We start from the raw sequence: 10,411 nt of genomic DNA on the forward strand, positions 1-10,411 counted from the left end.
AGGCACCCAATATATGTTCTCCAGGTCTTTTAGAAAACATGGAGTGGTTCCTTTGGCAACATATATGGGAATCTACAAGAAAGGTGATATTGTAGACATTAAGGGAATGGGTACTGTTCAAAAAGGAATGCCCCACAAATGTTACCATGGCAAAACTGGAAGAGTCTACAATGTCACCCAGCATGCTGTTGGTATTGTTGTGAACAAACAATTTAAGGGCAAGATTCTTGCCAAGAGAGTTAAAGTGCGTATTGAGCATATTAAACATTCTTTTTGGAGAAGGTTTATTTATTTATTTATTTATTTATTTATTTTTCTGTAGGGCGTGTGTGCTCACCAGAAATACAGAGACAGAGAGACATAAAGTGAGAAATCAACCCCCAGGGGGGATGGCCATGCCACAATCCCTTCTCCTCCTTTCTCCTCTCAGGATTTTGGGCACACATGCACATGCATCCAGCGTGAGTTTAAGCCACTGGGTCTGGGACTCAAATCACGGTCGACTACATGGGAGTCCAGCGACCTAGCCATTATGCTAACTGCTGGTCTCAGAACATATTAAGCATTCTAAGAGCAGAGATAGCTTCCTAAAACTAGTGAAGGAAAATGACCAGAAGAAGAAAGAAGCCAAAGAGAAAGGCACCTGGGTTCAACTAAAGCGCCAGCCTGCTCCACCCAGAGAAGCATACTTTGTGAGAACCAATGGAAAGAAACCTGAGCTACTAGAACCTATTCCCTATGAATTCATGGTACGATGGGTGTTAAAAATAAACTAATCTGTGGTGTATAAAAAAAAAGTGGGAATGATACCTATGTCACTGAATTGATTTGCCATAAATAAGGTCAGGAATGAATGCAAAATGGCACACAGTAGGGCCTTCTTTGACATTAGCCTCCTTCCTCCTCTCCCCGTTCTCCCCAATTCTGATGTCCACTGCAGTTGCCCTCCACTCTACTTGAAAAGCAGGGCATAGTTTTAGAGCAAGGTAAATGCTAAACATTAACACTGAGCCTTATCCTCACCGAGAAGTGAAACAATTATAGTTAAGAGTATGTTCAATATGGGAACATTCTGTTCCACCCTTGAGCCCACTGTCTGTCTCTAAGTGCTGACTGGGGTGGGAGGTGCGGGTAGGAGGCCGTCAGGGACTCAGTTTAGCAACTGTGGCAAAACAAAGCAAGCACCTGTGTTCAGAGCCTAAACCCCACATAACATGCACAGTAGGTTTTAAAAGAGAAACATTTGACTACATATTCTGGATTAGGAGAGATGCTAGACCAAGGTGAGAGAGGGATTTTTTTTTTAAGAATTATTTATTTAATTTTATTTGTTGTATTTATTTATTATTTTTTTAAAAAAACAAACATCTTTCAGTTTATCCAAAATATAAATGCACATAAAGAATACAGGTTTACTATTTCCACCACGTAAGTTGATGCTGTTGTTGAAAGGCTCATTTTTTTGTTTTTGGAGAGGTTTTTTTTTTTTTTTTTGCGATAGGGCATGTGCACTCACCAGACAGAGAGAGACAGAGAGACAGAAAGCGAGAAATCGTCCCCCAGGGGGGATGGTCACGCCACAATCCCTTCTCCTCCATTCTCCTTTCGGGATCTTGGGCACGCACGCACATGCGCCCGGCGTGAGTTTTTAAGCCACCGGGTCAGGGACGCGAACCGTGGTCTACTACATGGGAGTCCAGCGACATAGCCATTACACTAACTGCTGGTCCCTGAAAGGCTCATTTTTTAATCTCGATCCCTCAATAAAGTGTAGCTATATTGGCTGAGTGCTATTTTCTGGAAGAAGCTCTCAGGTGGTCTGCTTGCTTCACTTGGGCTTGCTCTCCTGGGGCTGTATCGGTTGTGTGTCAGGTCCATGATGAAATTCTCTGTGCAGTTTTCTAGAATGTAAGTCAAATACGAATTGTTTGCGTTTTCCAGTCTCCAAACACATATGTACACCTAAAGCTGTCACTATTACAGGCAATCTGCTGGAGTTTTCTGTATGTGCAGAAGAGGATGTCTACATTTGTCATGATCAGCATGGAAAATATTTATTGTACCTTTTTCACTTATCAATTGTTGGCTACTTAATTCTGGAGTCATTCGGCAATCTGCTGGCCCTCTTTCATGTGGAAGAGGATGAGAAAAGGCAGTCCTTCTGTCAATTCCTCTCCATTTCAAGAGTTATTTTTCAGACAAGAGGAATGCATTTATCTTAAATCTAATCGTAAGTCACATCAAAAGTCGCCATGGATCCCAGTGATGCCATATCTGGGGCAGACTGCCCTGGTGGTTTGTAAATTATGTTGTCATCACTTTCTGATTTTGAAATATCTCCAAATGTAGAAAGGAAGGCAAAGTCATTGTGCAGAATATTTGCTCCTCTCTCTCTCTTTTTTTTTTGGAGAGGTTTTTGCTATAGGGCACGTGCACTTGCCAGAAAGATAAGAGAGACAGAAAGTGAGAAATCACCCCCCGGGGGGATGGCCACACCGCAATCCCTTCTCCATTCTCCTCTCCGGGATCTTGGGCATGCATGCACATGTGCCTGGTGTGAGTTTAAGCCACCGGGTCTGGGATGTGAACCGCGGTCAACTACATGGGAGTCCAGTGATATAGCCATTACGCCATCTGCTGGTCCCAATATTTGCTCCTCTTTAAAAAAACTCTGTAGTTGTCTGAATCTTCCTGCTCAAATTATCTGATGTTATTTCTTGTGCTGTGATCAAGGGTGGTGATTTTTGCTAAGTCCTGAATTTCTTGAATAGGGTCACTTTTTTTTTGTTGCCTGATAGAATCTGCAAGTGCTTTCACTGATCGCCGACCCCTGTTTTCTCTCTTCATCATCATCCTTTTACAAAACAAGTTGAGGGTTTGGATGTTCGCTTATCCTGTATCTCTGGGCTATATCAGAGTGCTGATCACAATCAATTCTGGCAAATACTACTTGATTTTCATTTGGATATTCTTCCTTAAAGACATTGGAAGCTATCTCAAAAATTGGATGCAACATCTGGCTGAAACGATTCCAGGAACAGCAGGAAGCATCTGAGGTTGGGTAAGAACAGGAAGATTGCTGGATTTGTGGTAACGCTAGGGTCCGTGGCAAAGACAGGTGTCGGCAGATGGAACTGGGCTGGGTCAGGTTGAGTTAGGAAAGGGCTGGTCCCTGGGGGCGGGCAGCAGTGGCACCTCATTCTCTCGACCTGGAGCACCAGAAGTTTATTTATTGTTATTTATTTTTTAATTTGATTAGGGAGAAACAGAGAGAGAGAAAGGGAAAGCAAGAAAACAGGCCGCCTGGTCCAGGACTTGTACTGTGGTCAACCATGTGGGAGTCCAGTACCTTAAACACCATGCCACCTGCCAGCCCCGAGAGAAGGATGTTCAGCACAGCAGAGTGCAGAGTCCCCAGTGAGGGAAGGCAGAGACATGACAGAGGATAAGGGAGTCCCCTGAAGCCACTCTAGATGGCAGGTAGTGTGGACAATAGTGCCAGGAAAGCTCGTACTGTTGTTCCGTCCAGCTTTGTGGAAGTTCGGAAGCTAGACCAAAAGAGAGAATTTACGACAGGTTGGCGACCCAGTTTCATCATGAACTCATCCATTCATTTATGTAGTGGAGAGAGACATAAAGAGACATAAATGACCCTCCCTTCCTTCCAGGTGTGGATCCCTGTCATCTGGGAATGCAGTGACAGCTGTATGGGAAGTGCCTTTTGAAGTTTGGAGCAAGAGCAGGCCACTCCCAGAAGAAGGTGGAGGCACTCCAGGAACCAGAGATGGAGGCTCTTCTGCAGACGCATCTGGAATTTTGTAGAACTGGAAGGTGGAGTGAGTGGACGAGGTAAGAGAGGCATAGAGGGAGTTGGGTGGTGGTGCACCCTAATGCAGTGTTGCGAGGCTGATCCACATAGGGAGGTCCCAGGTTCATGTCTGGAGACCTCCCTGAGTATGCCAAGTGTGCACGCACCTGTGATCCAGGGCTGATCGAAGCTGGAAATGCACTGAAGCATGAAGACCCTGTTGTGGGTCTCTCTCTTTCTCTTACTCATAGAAGACAGAAAGAAACTTAGAAAAACCGAAAAGAAAAAAGAGAACTAAGCGTGTCAAAGATCCATCTGGACACAAGTTTCTGAAGGCCTTTCCTGTGTCATGCTACAGAGTTTGAATTCTTTCCTGCAGATGGATATTTTAAGACCCCCAACGTATCCAGACAAATTTTAGGCTAACTTTTTAAACAGTTACTAATCAGCAAATATTAAAAACTAAATAAATTTAATTAATAATGACTTCCTGAACAAAGATCCTTTAAAATATAAGATTAACCCAGTGGTTTAGATTTTTCAGTTAGAATTAAATGACCAAGGGGCCGGCAGGTGGTGTGGTGGTTGAGGCACTGAACTCCCACACGACCTACTCCAGTTCAAGTCCTGGATCTGTGGCTTGGTTTCTTGCTTTCCCTTTCTCTCTCTTCCTGTTGAAAGGAATAAATATTTATTAAATTAAAAAGAAACTTAAAAAAAAAAGAATTAAATGACCAAAGAGATGGTCTTACATTTAAACCGACACCACAGAAGGATTCAAAAGCTTTAGACCCTTAAATAAAAGGAGGTAGATACTTAGATCAAAACAAATGCACTAAAAATTTATTGACACATGTGTGACAGAAAACACCCCTTTATTTATTTATAATTGATTTAAAATGGTGACTCAATGAACTTGAAATATAATGAAGTTTTACTAAGACTTCTTATTGCCTGTTACAACTTCTAACATGTATAATTGTTTTCAGTCCTGACAATTACCTTGTGGAATAGGTACTCTTATCCCCATTTTACAGGTGGAGGAACCAGTACTTAGAAAGTTTATGAGTGCTGGAATTAGAGTTTTGAACATTGTATTCCTGGCTCAGAACCATTTCCACTCATTCTTTGCCATTCATTTAATGCAGCCGAATCTTCTGATAAAATTGAATAACGTTAACATCATTACCATGGTTTTTTCTTATTATCACTCATCACTCATCACATCAGAGCTGATATTCTCACTGTTTCTTTTTACTGAATCTTTGAACAATCTTAGAATTGTTTCCTTTGGGCATCCAGCAGGTGGCATAGTGGGTAAGGCACTGGGATTCCCACATGGCTGCCCATGGTTAGAGTCCCAGACTCAGTGGCTTGAAAATCATGTCAGGTGCATGTGTGTGCATGCCCAAAAGCTCAAGTGGAGAATGGGGGAAAAGGGATTGCAGTGTGGCCATCACCTCTGTGGGGTGATTTCTCACTTCCCTGTCTCCTTTCTCCCTCAATAAAGAAGAAGAAAAAAAGATTGCTTCCCTCATTGTTCCCACCTAATAAATCAATCAAAAAGTAAATTACTTCAATAAATAAATAGTCATCTATCATGTGTCAAGAGCTATGGACAGAAGAGAGAGGTTGCCTTTATTACAATTCAATTTAGTAAGTGCCGGTACTGAATTCTATTCCTCTTTCCTCTGGCAGGAAATGAAGTCAGTCAAAGTCAGCTGTGCGTATGCAGTTGCCCTTCTTGCCGATGTAGGTGCCTATTCTAGGACCTATGGTGGAAAATGAGCTTGGGAGACAGGAAGACCTTGGTTCGAAGTGTGGCTTTGCCACATACTCCCTGTGTGACTTTTCTGATTTTCATCTGGTTTAAGCTTTCATAACCATTTTTTTGGAGAGGTTTTTGCTATAGGGTGCGTGTGCTCGCCAGAAACAGAGAGACAGAGAGACAGAAAGTGAGAAATCACCCTCCAGGGGGAATGGCCACGCCACAATCCCTTTTCCTCCATTCTCCTCTCAGGATCTTGGGCACGCACGCACACACACCTGGCATGTGTTTAAGCCACCAGGTCTGGGACTCACATTGAGGTCGACTACATGTGAGTCCAGTGATGTAACCATTGTGCCACCTGTTGGTCCTCAAACATTTTAAAGCCTCATATAAAGTATGAGGGAAAAGAATTGCACCTTTCTCCCTGCCACGGGGTTCTCAAACTTGAACCTGCTTATAGCAGAATCTCCTGGAGCCTAGGCCCCGCCCTCTAGAGTTTCATATTCAGAAGGTCTGGGGTGGGCCTGAGAATTTGCCTTTCTAAGGAGCTCCTAGGTGACGCTTTCTTGAAGCCCCGCAGTTTGCAGACAGATTTGGGAAGCAGTGTGGCACAGTTGGGTACGGAGTGGAACCAGACTGCCCTGGGCAAGCCTAGGGACGTAGTTAGCTCCCTGTAGTGCCTCTGTTTCCTCAACCGTAAAATGCACTTCCCGCAGACAGCTGTCTTGAGGTTAAAGCAGTTAAAACGCAGCGCTTTGAGCAGCAGCTGGCAAAAGTAAGAATTGAATAAAGACTAGTGATTGTTATTACACCAGATCTTGCTTTTTGTTTCCTTTCTCTCTCACCCAGATTTTAAGGCACACACACCCCACCTCTTTAAAGTTCCTCCATCGAAGCTGATACCTGGATCCATCTATTCAAATAATGTCCCCTACTGAGCCTGTGGCATGGTTTCACCCTATGGAGGGTTCTCATCTTGTTCTCTCTCACACGTGTGCGCATGCTTTATCACGAATAAAGAAAATAACAACAAAAAATAGTTCCCTCTTTAATGAATTAATTATGAGTTTCTTTCTTTCTTATTCTTCTGAGAGAGAGAGAGAGGCAGCACGCCAACAGGGTCTTCACACCATGATCTACATCGAGCCTCGGCCAACTCAGACCACACTGTCTAGCAAGCACAGGGAGGCTTGGGGACTAGACCTGGGACGTTCCTATGGGGTCCAGCATCTCAGGGTGTTGTGGCCCCAGCTGGCCCCATTTATTTATTAATAAAAACATAAATAAATATCTTATATTTAAAATAGTTAAATATTAGGGAACAGGGAGAGAAAGTAAGGGGTGCAAATATACATATATACAGACGTTTCAGATACAAAAATTAAAGATGACTATTGAGACAGACGTAATTAACATGTCTTGTTAACTGCGAGCTCCATCTCAGCAAGAACAGAAACCTTTCATCTCAAACCTCAGTAGAAATGCATTTTCTTTTTTTTTTTGGAGAGGTTTTTGCTATAGGGCGTGTGCACTCGCCAGAAAGACAGAGAGAGACAGAGAGAGCGAGAAATCACCCCCCAGGGGGATGGCCACGCTGCAATCCCTTCTCCTCCATTCTCCTCTTGGGATCTTGGGCACGCATGCACACACGCCCGGCGTGAGTTTAAGCCACCAGGTCTGGGACTTGAACCACGGTTGACTACATGGGAGTCCAGCGATATAGCCATTACACTAACTGGTGGTCTCTAGGAATGCATTTTCATCAGAGAGCTTTGAGGTACTTCTACTTGATGAATGAAGACTTGGCCATTTCCAGCACATAGAAGTTTGTTCCTTATAAAACACACCAAATGATTCAGCTGGAATTGAATTCATGGCACATGAAATTTTACCCAGATCTATTTTGGAAAAGAGGTTTTAATCCTGATAGCCAAGATTCTGCCATATTGGAATGCCTTTGGCTGAGATCCTGTTTTACATAGAAAGATTTCCTGGTCCCATGTATGTTTTCCGCAGTGTTGAGGGACTGTGGGTTTTTTTTTTTTTTTTTCCCATTTCTCATTTAAAGTGTAAATGGGGAGGGACTATGCCACTCATGACCCACATTCACTATAGTAGTGCCAAGACATGGGTTTTTAAGTGACTTTTATGTTATTGATTCTGAAAATCCACAAGTTACTGTGGTTGACAAGCATTTTTCTGACAATGACATTTGAAGATTCTCCATTTCCAAATCCACAGAATTTTAGTAGTCTTTTAAAAAGAAGAGAACCTGGGCTGGCTCCATAGCCTAGAATTAAGGGAGCCAGATCTTACATGACCGACCAAGGTTCAAATCCCAGCCCCAGTGGCTTGAAAAAAATGCACTAGGGATGAGTGCATATGTGCCCCAAATCCTGACAGGATGGAGAAATGGAAGAAAAAGCGTTGTGGAGTGACCACACAACAGGGCAGGGAGGGTGTTCTTTCCCTCTCTCTCTCACTGTCTCTCTCTGACCAATGTACGCATACTCTAGAAATTAAAAAGAAAAAAAAGAGACCCATCCATAGTAGCGCACATGGTTGACACTGCTCCAAGAGGGCCGAGGACACATGAGAGGCTCAAATTCTAAGCTCTTCCCACCCTAAAAGCTAAGGGTGGCAGCTGAGGCAGGAGGATCATGACATAGTGAACTCCTGTCTAAATTAAAGTGAGAGAGAGAGACTACCAGTTCTTTTATGGAGAAAGTAGCCCAAATTATTTATCTGATTTTCACAATAGGCTTCAGTCCAATAACTAAAAATGAACAATAATTATTGTTTATTTTCCCTGAGGTCAAAATCAGTTGTCTTAAAAATGTTTTTAATAGATAATTTATAAGGTTAATGTTAACCAAGACAATTCTAGTAATTTACAATCTTTTAACTTCATTTCATTGTGATAAAACTTTACAAACTTGATCTTTAAAATGAAACATTTTTCTTTTTTTCTTGAGAGGTTTTTGCTATAGGGCGTGTGCACTCGCTCGCCAGACAAAGAGAGACATAGAGACAGAAAGCGAGAAATCACCACCCAGGGGGGATGGTCACGCCGCAATCCCTTCTACCCAATTCTCCTCTCAGGATCTTGGGCACGCACGCACACGCGCCTGGCGTGAGTTTTAAGCCACCGGGTCCGGGATGCGAACCGTGGTCGACTACGTGGGAGTCCAGCGACATAGCCATTATGCTAACTGCTGGTTCCCAAGCTTTTTTTTTTTTTGAATTGTCTTTTATTTCATAAGTGGAAATGATCCAGGAAATGTGTACCTCAAGAGAAATCTAATGAAACCTTAGTTCTGGGTAGTATTGTAGCACCGCTTGGTAATAGTATCTATCTCAGGGCTATAAACCTGGTATAGAACTTACATTTCTGTGTCATTTACTGCAGAACCCTATGAGGTAGGGCCAGTATTATCTAATGTTAGGGGTTCAAACAACTTAAGTTTAGAGGTTTACCCAAAGCCAAAAGGTTTCTGACTTTGGAGTGCAATGTGCGTTTTTGCAGCTCAATTTCTAACCAGGGCAAATTCTTTGACAATGATGACAATTTGATGTTATAATTTGTTCTCAGGAAAGGCTCTGATGAACTCATTCATACTGGATGTAAATTACTGAGATAGCTCAAAATATTACCTTTTAAAAATTACTTATTTAATTTTATTTGTTATCATTATTTTTTAATTTGACCATAGAGAGACAGAGAAAAAGGTAAACTGAGAAGGCAAGCTGCCAGCTCCAGGACTTGAACTATGTTTGGCCATGTGGGAGTCCAACACCTTAACCAACTGCCACATACCCATCCCAGGTATTACTTTTTAATAGTTAACCTGGGTGTTTTGTAACTGTGAGAAAGTGAGAGCTCTCTGTACCTGAAGGCAGGCTATAAATGAAAATTCATTATTATACTTAACAGATGGTGCTTCCAAAATATGGTTACTGAACGTGACCATAAATAAGGTTGTTGAGAAATACTGCGATTAAAACTATCCAGCGAAATAGGGAACTTGAGTGGACTGCTTTAAACGCTCTACCATAAAGTAAGGAAACCAATGAACCGATCACGATAACTCACAGGGGGGAAGAAAAAAAAGGTTTGGTATCCATAACAGATTCGGAGTCAACAATGTAATGATTCAGCATTTTGGGGTCTATTAAACTAAACCTGTAGGTTGTCGGTCAGTGGTGCTCAGTGTGTAGGCACAGAACTTCCTGTCCCACGCCTGTGTCGAGTATTCTATACCTTATCTCCGGTTAAAAATCACCCCCTCCTCCTAGCAGCGGTGGCAGAACCTCCCTCGGGCTGGCTGACCCTTCAGGCTTTGGTACAAGTTGGTTTTTACTCAGGCATAGCGGTCGCCAAGACAAGAGCTTCTGATTCCTTCTGCCTGGTCCGGAGGCTTCTGCTGGAGCTTAACACGCTAGAGGGGAGCACTCCATAATGTGTGGGCAAGAAGCACCTTCGGGATAGCATCTTTGGTGATCACTAAGCGAATTCATTATTTTCTTTGCATCGATAGGTTTCTATATAAAAATCTCTCTCGCCAAGCCACCTTGCACCCCAGATCCTCGTCTGGGCATTGCCCGGAGCCTGTGGCGAGAGCCGGGTGGGAAAAGGCTAGGGCGTGGAGCGCATAGCCCGCGTGGGCGGCGAGGGCGCCTGGCAGCCGAGATAAGACAGCACACCGAGGGTCCTACCCGCCGGGCCCACAGCGCGGGCCTGGCAGGGCGGGCGCGCCACGGCGCGGGACCAATCGACAGCGCCGGGGACGATTCAAAAGGCCGAAACGCCAATGGGAACCCTGGGTGGCCCA

At 43.4% G+C, this 10,411-nt stretch overlaps 1 long non-coding RNA gene and 1 pseudogene across 1 annotated transcript in view; one reads left to right on the plus strand and one right to left on the minus strand.

The window, feature by feature from the left end:
* LOC114009432 (uncharacterized) overlaps positions 1 to 3,843 on the plus strand; it is a 6,551-nt gene extending 2,708 nt beyond the window's left edge. The window contains exons 2-3 of the long non-coding RNA XR_003550844.1: positions 2,982 to 3,061; positions 3,669 to 3,843. This is a non-coding gene — a long non-coding RNA (uncharacterized LOC114009432). The remainder of the gene's footprint in view (positions 1 to 2,981; positions 3,062 to 3,668) is intronic.
* On the minus strand, positions 1,747 to 3,022 carry LOC102490807 (endoplasmic reticulum resident protein 44-like; annotated as a pseudogene).
* Positions 3,844 to 10,411: the final 6,568 nt, after the last annotated feature.

The sequence above is a fragment of the Tupaia chinensis genome, unplaced genomic scaffold, assembly GCF_000334495.1.
Source record: "Tupaia chinensis unplaced genomic scaffold, TupChi_1.0 Scaffold000532_1, whole genome shotgun sequence".
NCBI classification, from domain to species: domain Eukaryota; kingdom Metazoa; phylum Chordata; class Mammalia; order Scandentia; family Tupaiidae; genus Tupaia; species Tupaia belangeri.